Source organism: Mytilus galloprovincialis, chromosome 5 (assembly GCF_965363235.1).
Source record: "Mytilus galloprovincialis chromosome 5, xbMytGall1.hap1.1, whole genome shotgun sequence".
Lineage (NCBI taxonomy): Eukaryota > Metazoa > Mollusca > Bivalvia > Mytilida > Mytilidae > Mytilus > Mytilus galloprovincialis.
Genome location: NC_134842.1, coordinates 65,006,801 through 65,016,478, shown reverse-complemented (window position 1 = coordinate 65,016,478; position 9,678 = coordinate 65,006,801). Strand labels below are relative to the sequence as shown.

General features: G+C 31.7%; 1 long non-coding RNA gene across 1 annotated transcript; it reads left to right on the top strand.

Annotated features, from left to right (window-relative positions):
* The first annotated feature begins 447 nt into the window (after nucleotides 1-447).
* On the top strand, nucleotides 448-6,712 carry LOC143076256 (uncharacterized). Its single transcript, XR_012978580.1, has 5 exons — nucleotides 448-526; nucleotides 1,624-1,939; nucleotides 3,700-3,917; nucleotides 5,618-5,730; nucleotides 6,373-6,712. It is a non-coding gene; the product is annotated as an uncharacterized LOC143076256 (long non-coding RNA).
* The last annotated feature ends 2,966 nt before the right edge of the window (nucleotides 6,713-9,678 follow it).

Below are 9,678 nucleotides of genomic sequence, written 5' to 3'. Positions count from 1 at the left end.
TGATAATATTTTTCACTTAAAGAAGGTCAAAGAAAAGGCTTACCAGATAAATAAGTATTTTCGAACTGGAAAAAACAGTCAATCTTTAAAAAGGCCGTGGCCAGCAGTTATTTTCATAAAAAGTATATACCAATGATGCTTCGTGCTAATTATCATGCTTGTATCATCATTTGCACAATTCTCTCAATTTTGCTTGCTAATATCTTCACCTATAGAAGATGATGGTTGAATTTTTATGATGTTTCTTTTTAAATTAAATTATTTAAAGGTATGCCTCAATTATTGCCAACTGGCCTATATTATATAATGATTCAATGTTTATTCATGTATGTTGGTCGTTAAATTAACTAAGCCATTGATAGACCTGACGAAATTGGTGATCCGTCGAATAAAGTATATATTGCATTATTTCACTCACCATATATTTGCGGAAATTAGTTTTCTCCATTTACGGTTTGTGATTTACTGAGATTTATTTATAAATATAACCTATTTTTGTTTCTACATTTCTCTAACGATTATTAAGGTTAGTTTAAATTATATAAAGTGTGGAAAAAGTGGGTAAACTGATTAAGTATGAAAGTTTTGTTTTTGTTATTTATCTATTTAAAATTACTTAAATCTTGGATCAATTTCTAAATAATATCAATCAAACCTAAAACATGGTAAAACGAAAGTAGATATTTCGACATGTTTGATTTCATTCACCAAAATTTAACCCTAATCTAGAAAGAACCTTATGAATGTTAGTTCGACAATTTATCGTACCTAATTATACGAAACACTTTTGTTTCGTAATTAAAAAATGCCTTTTAAAAACTTATACATGCATCGTCATACATTGTAATTGTGCATTTTATACTCACATAAATTACATAAATACACTCTCGATTATACTTGTCATACGTATATACAATACATCTAATATTATATAATTATCTTATTTAGTATATGCAGTGTTTAATCGGACTATTGGAAATAAATACACATACGTAGCAATATGATCGCGTTTGTATTCATATGCATCTATAATTGGTACATCAATTTTCAATGTACAAAAAAATCGATAATTGAATTAACAGAGTTATCTCGCTTTATGCAATTAAAATCAAACTGATGTCTTAACAATGGATTATGATGAATTGTTGAATCAAACTACAAAAAAAGTAAAAGATCTTATTTGGCCTGGTTTCTGAATTATCATGATTATAGGAATAAAACTAGTCACAATCCTGCAAATTACAGTTAAATGTGTCCAAGCGTACCAAAAGGTGCGTTGGTTGTCGATTAAATACACACATCCAATTAGTTAGAATTTCATGCTCAATCCAAACTATTATGCAATCAAAAATCATTAAATAAATGAATTATTATTCTACGTTGATATTTATCATTATTTCAAACAAACAAACCAACCAATCGATATTAAGAACTGTTACTATGCAAACTGGTTGTCAATCAATCAATCAACAAACAACCAATAATCATGTCAACTTTATAAACATTCCTGTTAAAATATTATAAGGTCTTCCAATTCTTTCGTGGAAAAACCTTTTGATTGCTAGTTTAGTTTTTCCAAAAGTTATGTTATTTTCTAATTTTGAATTCTTTATTTCATTGCAGTAATCAATCTGAAAAAAGCTTGGAAGCAAAACTAGTTATATAACGACCTGTAAGCATTATCCTTTTCATATTTCACTTTCGGTTAATGAGAAAATCTGAAATATGCTGAAGGCAAATATCGAGAAGGATAACTATGATAGAATTAATAAACTTTTACAAGTAGCAGCAACTCCAGCCGTTAAACAGAAGTTTGACACAGAATTTGACCCCAGTATTTTAAAATCAACACTTAATAAAAGTTATTGTGGATTGGGAAAATTGAAAAAACAGAGAGTCATCAACCAGCATCAGTGGACTTTGTTATTCCCTAAAAATGGTAAGGAAATACGCAAGTATTAAATCTAAAAACGGACTGCTATTACACTCTGGAAGTAGAGTTGGTCAGTGGGGTTATTTTTGGTTCATTTCTTCTAGAAAAAGATGCCCGACTTTAAAAATCAGAATAAGGGGTAAGCATCTGGGGTTCGTGTTGCTTAGTCTTTTGTGTTCTATGCTGTGTCTTCTGTACTATTATTTGTCTGTTTGTCTTTTTTAAGCCATGGCGTTGTCAGCTTATTTTCTATCTCTGAGTTTGACTGTCCCTCTGGTATCTTTTGCTCCTCCCTGATAGAACTTATCTGCAACCAAAATATCAGGTTAAGTTAAAGAAAAAATATTTGATGCTTAGTTTAGTTTAAACATATTTATTTATAGTGGATTGGGAAACAAGTTTTGCAACTTATATTAATCCCTTTCCCTTTGCGGGTGCGAGTGCTGCCTTGTAGCGGGATTAGCCTGCTCTTTTTTCGAAATCTATAAGGGTGTCTTTAACGTGCAATAGATATGGCTCTCTCTTAACACGAATCAGCCGTTTATTGTCCCCTTCCGACGGACTATCATCGTTTCCTCATGACCATTTACGCAAATGGTATCAAGGGAGAGTCGACAATTCAGTCCCTGAAATATCCATCCCAAACGGGAATCGAACCAGGAACCTTTGTGATAGTAGTCCAATGCACTAACCACTACACCAGGACTCTCTATTCTAACATTTTATTAAAAGCTTGCTTGGAATGTATAAATTTTTAAAATGCAAAAGACAAACCACTCACCCCACTTCAAGTTTTTTGGTCGTTCCTTAATATCGACAAAGTCAGAACCTACAGAAACTATTACACTACCTCATTGTTCCTGTGTATCTATTTGTATTTTCTTTCCATGTAGGTCTCGAAACACAATATGAAAACATAATTAGCAATAATTACATTTAGGTTAATCATTATCACCATCATTGTCATCTTGTCGTCGCCATTTTGTAAATGAAAGAGCCTGTTGGAGTGTTTGCTACTAGTATCTAAGAACTTTAAAGAGCGACAAAATGATTCCCAATTTAACCCATTGCATACTCTCCCATTGGATACGAGGTCAAAGGTTTATCATTTCAACTATTAAATATCACGTTAGACCTTCGAGCGTTATACAGACAATATCTTGATTAAGAGTAGATCAGAATAGTTTGACATGTCAAAGCAACAATCTCATCCTCCTTTCTACAACTCTTATAGCACCGGAATTCTTCTTCCAATGAGTTAAAAGGAGTTACAACAATTTTCAACTCTTCCAAAGCGGCTGAGGTCATCCGAAGTTTAATGTAGGTTTCGTATTTTTCAATCGTTTGTGTCTTATGCAGTGTTTTGTGGATATTAAAAATCTATATACTAGATAATGGCCTTGATTGTAAAAAAATAATAAGCTGTGGTATGATTAAAAATCGGTATGGTCCTGCTTTCAAACACGAAGAAAAACTGGATTTGACTGTTTTTCCTTAAAGTCATAAGAAACGAGTGACTGGTGAAAAATAATATCAAAAGAAAGACACGATTATGTATTTCATCACACCTTTCGGTACTTTTTATTCTTTTTTAAATACTGGTATAATGGGTTATTTTTATAAATTGTTATTTGGATGGAGAGTTTTCTCATTGGCACTCACACCAGATCTTCCTATATCTATGTAATAATAAACATTTTTTGTTGGGTATGACTCGTATTTTGATGTAGTAATTATGTTTATATTTATACATATATTTGATATAGCTGCACCATCTTCCTCGGACTTTGACTTAACTTTAATGATATGCTTGTTGAAAAACTTTACGGAAATGGATAAATCCGACATATTTCCAATGGAAACCGACACAAGTGATGCTGCATGTCTTTTGAGGTTGAAACACAAATGAAACAACATAGTTCATAGTAAGACATTTGCTTTGTCCGACGAAGACTTTAAACAGTACTGGGAACATATAACTTGTGTAAGTGATCAACAAATAGATTATAAAAAGAAAAATTGAAAACTCGTTTAATAACAATTAACAATGTTAAAGTACCTTGATTAGTTTTCATGAATTATGGTTAGTATAAGAAATACAATATGCATTGCCGTCTGACAGAGGTTACTGACATGTACAATTATGCTTTGTGGTTTAAGGATCATAGATTAATTTCACAAGTTTTGATAAATGTTAGTAACGAGGTATAAAAAATCCATTATATTTACTATAGGGATGTGTTGTAAGACAAACACATGTTTTATGAGACGAAACTGTTTTAACCGCGATCTTATTTCCGCAATCCAGTTGGTTCATGAAATCAATGCACGCATCTGTCAAGAAGAAGTCAACACACATCGAACAGAAAGCTTAGAATGTTTGTCTGTTGATACTGTGCATTTTGGGAAGACAACGTTTACAAGCAGTTACATCGACCCAGTGGTAGTTTTATCCCATCATAAAAAATGCCAAGCCTGACATTCGTGACACATGTTCCTTTTGCATTAAACTAATCAGTAACGTCCTTTGCACAGTAGCTTCGAATAAAATATCGTCTACATAGTGTTTACATAATCGTTTCAAAGAGTATATTTTTGTTTTACAGTAGTGAGGCCCGAGCTGACTATTAATAGAGAATATCATATGGCTTTTACAATATCGCATCCGTATCAACCCGAGACACCAAGATAATCCCAAGAGCTCTGCTCGAGGGATTATATTGGTTGAGGGTTGATATGGTGTGTGATATTGAAAAAGCCATATCATATACACTTTATTATATACATATACATCATGTAGATGTTTTTTTATGTAACATGACGTCATAAAGATAAGGAGGTTTGAAATAACGCCATACAGATTATAGGTTTGAAATGACGTCATACAGATTAAGGATTTGATTAAGCCTTTGCAACAGTGACTGCAATCGATGTATTTACTACTAAGTATATAATAAAAGAAAATAATATATTATATATTGTGTGTTTCCGACCCTAAAACCTGTATATCTGAAAACATAAGATAAATCCTACGTCCAGTCGTAAGGATCTGTTTAACAAAAAGACATCGTAAAGTCGGCTAATTTATTTAATTTTATTTGTCCTTAACAACTTCTCAATATGTCGACATTGAATATAAGAAAAACAATATTCTAATGCATCATGTTCAATATGCCAAATGCACGGTCGTTGAAACTGATAATGGCCCCTAGGCAGTAAAGTTCACCATTAATTGTTCTGCCCAGTCTGTGCTCACAAATGCCAATAAGACGTTTTAAATATCATATGTTTAAGCTAATATTCAGGTTCAACACTATCATGGATTTAGTAAAATACAACGAACGTAGTAGACACTGACTATGCGTCATTTATGTAATCTAAATACTGTTTTCGCCTATATGATTTTCCGTTGTCACCTTTCATTTTAATACTGTTTTTTTCCTTCTTCAATTATTTGTTCTAATTTTAAAATGATGATATGATGAATCAAAATATGATGCTTTCCGCATGTAACAAAAATTGATTAGACCGGTTCGTTTGAGGTAGGGTAGAGAAGTAAAACAATGCCGTTATTATTTTGGTATCGAATTATTGAAAACAGTGTGCTTGTAAAAGTGAATATTTCAAAGTCAATTCTTAAAAAAAAAAAAAAGAAGATTTTACATTGGTTTAAACATCTTACAGGCGGTTTGCAAACTTGGTGGCGAAAGTTACAGAGAAATGTGTTTGCAACTCAAATGCAGTCAATTAGACGAAAATGAAAACAAATATGAGAAAGACTGCGATAAGTGTACGAGGTAATCTTAGTTTATTGTACGATATAATGCTATATCAAATTGAAAATGAAAATGGGGAATATGTCAACTCGACCAACGGGCGATAACAGCCGAATACCCAACAATATTTTTCCAAATGCTTGAGGTATGAAATCATAACATACATTTTACGTACGTCATAGGTTTATGCTTTCTTTCGTTTAATTATAATATATGTAGTGTTTGTCAATAAATTAAGTGCGCTATACACACCATCGCAGTTTAATTGTAGTTTCCGTTAGGTAACATCAAAAAATATGTTGGTATACTTGTATCTATAATGTTATGAAAAAGTTCAATTTCTGTGACAACTAAATCAGTTGCAGTCAAATTTTTTGGATATAAGTCGTTCGAGATTAAGTAAAAAATATGTTTAAAAATAGTTTTCAAACAATAAGGAAGGTCATTATCCAGATGTAAATCTTACACCAAAATATATCTAGTGAAGCATGACATGAATAAAATAGATAGATACAATTCCTTTACTCGTATTGACGTAATGTTGCATTCATTTTATATACTTTATGACCTAATCTTAATTTTTTCTCATTTCAATCTGTTGCTATGACTTATATCATGCACACATATCCAACAGTAATGCGTCTATAACAATTTTATTTGCAGAACCCGTCAGAGACGGAAATTGGATATAACACACAGGGAGATATTTTCCTATAACGGCTGCAAATAAAACATCACAGAAATATTTGAACAATCACTGTGTAGTTGTGTGAGGATAACCCGAATAGAAGAAAAACCGCTATTCTTTGCGGTGTTGCTTCAAACTTCGAAAACTACAACGAAGATATTAATCAAAGTTAACCTGCAATTAGATCACACGTACATCATGTACATATTACAACGCAAAAACTGAAAATATAAAACATGTCTAATGAAAGTGATCCTCACATTAACGAAAAACAAAAAACAAACAGTTATCAAAGGTATCAGGATAATAATTCAGTACGCCAGACGAGCGTTTCGTCTACATAAGACTCACCAGTGACGCTCATATCCAAAATAGTTATAAAGTACAAAGTTGAAGAGCACTATTGAACTGGTAACAATCCTCCAGATACAAATACGATGACAATAATCGAAAACCAGATCAAAATGATTTGATACTAAAACCTACCTTACCTATGATCATAAAGATCTAACAACTCTTTATATGGCGTGCGTTTTGGATTCATAAGAATGTCGTACATCTAAGGTAACGCAAGTATAGGTGTTTATACAGTGAAGCAGAGAAACAGGGCAGATTTGCATACCTAACTGATAGACTGAATGTAACATACAACTAGGATAGAATTATTTTAAATGTATCCGCCAAAATTAGTTCAGCAAACGTTATTTGAAAGTTTTGTTTATATCTATTTGACAGTACCGTTCGGAATATAAAATGCTGAGGTCATTCAAGAAATCACACATCTATGTAATATGATAAATGTAGAAGATATAAAACGAAATGCACTGCATGCCTCTGGAAACGCTATTCAGAATAAAGTTGTATTTGACTGAATAATTATCTTTGTAATGCTTGACATGAAACCACAATTTTCAATCCTGTAAATATCATAAATAAGAGTAAGTTGTTATTCTGAAAGCCAAAACTGCATTTATGAATAAAGAAATTACCGGCGAAAACAATTACATATTTCCGTTTGAGTTGAAAACCAAAATAGGTTGACAAAATGTACTGAAACAAAAAATACAATTCAATGAAAGTATATTGAAAAATAAGAATTGCAATGTTAATGGAATAGAAAAGGATTATCCGCTCTGCAAATGGCCATTTTAGGAACAAAATTATATTTTCAAAATTAATTAAAGTTAAACATTTTAAAGCAGAGTGCTACCATTATACAGTTGAGAGTGACATAAAAAAAAACTGATTCAAGCAAAAACAAACAAACATAATTAACGTCAGAGGATTCGAATGATGCTAGAAATATTTTTAAGCTTTAAAAAAATAACGGAAACGATATAAATAAATGTGATAGCGAGGAGTCAAAATCATATCGCACGTGAAAGCAATTCCAATGGAAATATTCTAAGACTGGAAATACTCTAAGAGTTTGAAGTGCAAAACGGACTTTTAATTAGATGTTTGGAACAAATTAGACCAATTTGTTATGTGTTATATGGCAATTTGCAATAATTGAGAATCAGTTAATCTTTTAAAGTGATAAACATAAATAAACATGCATATACATAAACTACCTTGCAAAATGTATAGCAGATGGTAAAGTACACAAGTAAATGCATTACTTGTATTGAGAAATTTCAAGTCTGTAACTCTTGCTTAATGGCTAGAAAGAGTATACTGTATCATGGTTGAAGGAAAAATGCTATTTTAATGGTTAGATTTAAACTCATCATAGAGACCAGGATTAAAATTTTATATTTGCGCCAGCCTCATCAGAACCTTATTGAGTAAAGGACTTCCAAATAAAAGGAGTAGGTCCGGTAAGAGCCGATACGTGAAATATTTTAACTGATTATGTCATTAAAAACGCTCTGAATCAAGCTTAAATATGAAAAATCTATCAAATATGCCAAAAAACGTCACTTTTCAGATGGTTTTTGTCAAAAATGAAAGTGGCCGCATCCGTGTTCATCCTCAATCTTTATATATGTTTTGTATGATCATCAAATACAACTTACATTTCAATATTATAAATGAACACGAATGCGGCCACTTTCATTTTAGACGGAAACCGTCTAAAAATTAACCAAAATGCTTAAATTTTGAAGATTTCAGTAATTTAGCATGACTTAATCATGCTAGTACGCGATATGTGTGCATTGAATTGTCAAAAACAGCTCATATGTATGTAGCAGAAGCATTTTACTTTTCAAAATACAGTTTAAAGATTACATTTTCACAATTTTGTAAAACTGCTATATGTTGGGGCCGAAAAGGGATCTAACTAAACCTATTCCTTTATCAAAAGAAACAACAACTGACAGGATAAACACTTTACCTGAATATACTGATTTGCGTGTTGTTTAGATTTTACCTTAGATCAAGTGACATAACATATGTGCAATCAAAACCGCATATAACGTTGAACGATTTACCGATATGTGCACGGTTCAAAGCATCAGCTTTGATATACAAAACGAACTAAAAGTGATGTAATTTAGGTCACTTGAATGCAACCAAAATACACAAATAAAAATATATAGAATACAGCATACAGCCCTTACTAATTCAACATTGTCTTTTCAGTGGAGCTATAAATCGCGTCTATGTATACTGTGGAAATTTAAAAACACAGGACCTGATTATTGGTTTAATTCTCATCTTCAAATATGCTATTTGTGTAAAAATAAAGTTATAAATAGCATTTATATTCATTACGTTATACTTTACAAAAAATCCCACTTTGCACTCCGAAAATTAAATCACGTAATAGAAAATGTATCATCTTCAAAACGAGTTATAATACCTACATGACATATTCATTTAACATTACCCCAATATTCTTTACAAAGCATAAACATGTCAGTATTCACCTCAAAAGCTAACAAAACCTTTAAACAGACTTATTCAGAAGGGATTTAGTTACGATACTGTTGTCAGGTCATTAATTATTGCATATTTTGGCTTTAATATTGATTCACGTATAGGGTCTTTGCATCGGAATTAAACACATTTATTCTAAAACCAGTAGTTGGCATGACACGGGTTTTGTTCTCATATATTTTATGATGGTATTATACATGTACTAAACAGGAGGGAATGTGCCTGATATTCTTATGATGAAGACATAATCTTTGAATCAGTTTAATTGAGCTCTGGAGCTGTCATGTCAGTAACTGCTAGTAGACTGTTGTTATTTATGTAGTATTGTCATTTTGTTTATTTTCCTTTGTTTCATATTCAGACTTGGACTTCTTCTCTTAAACTGAGTTTTACTGTGC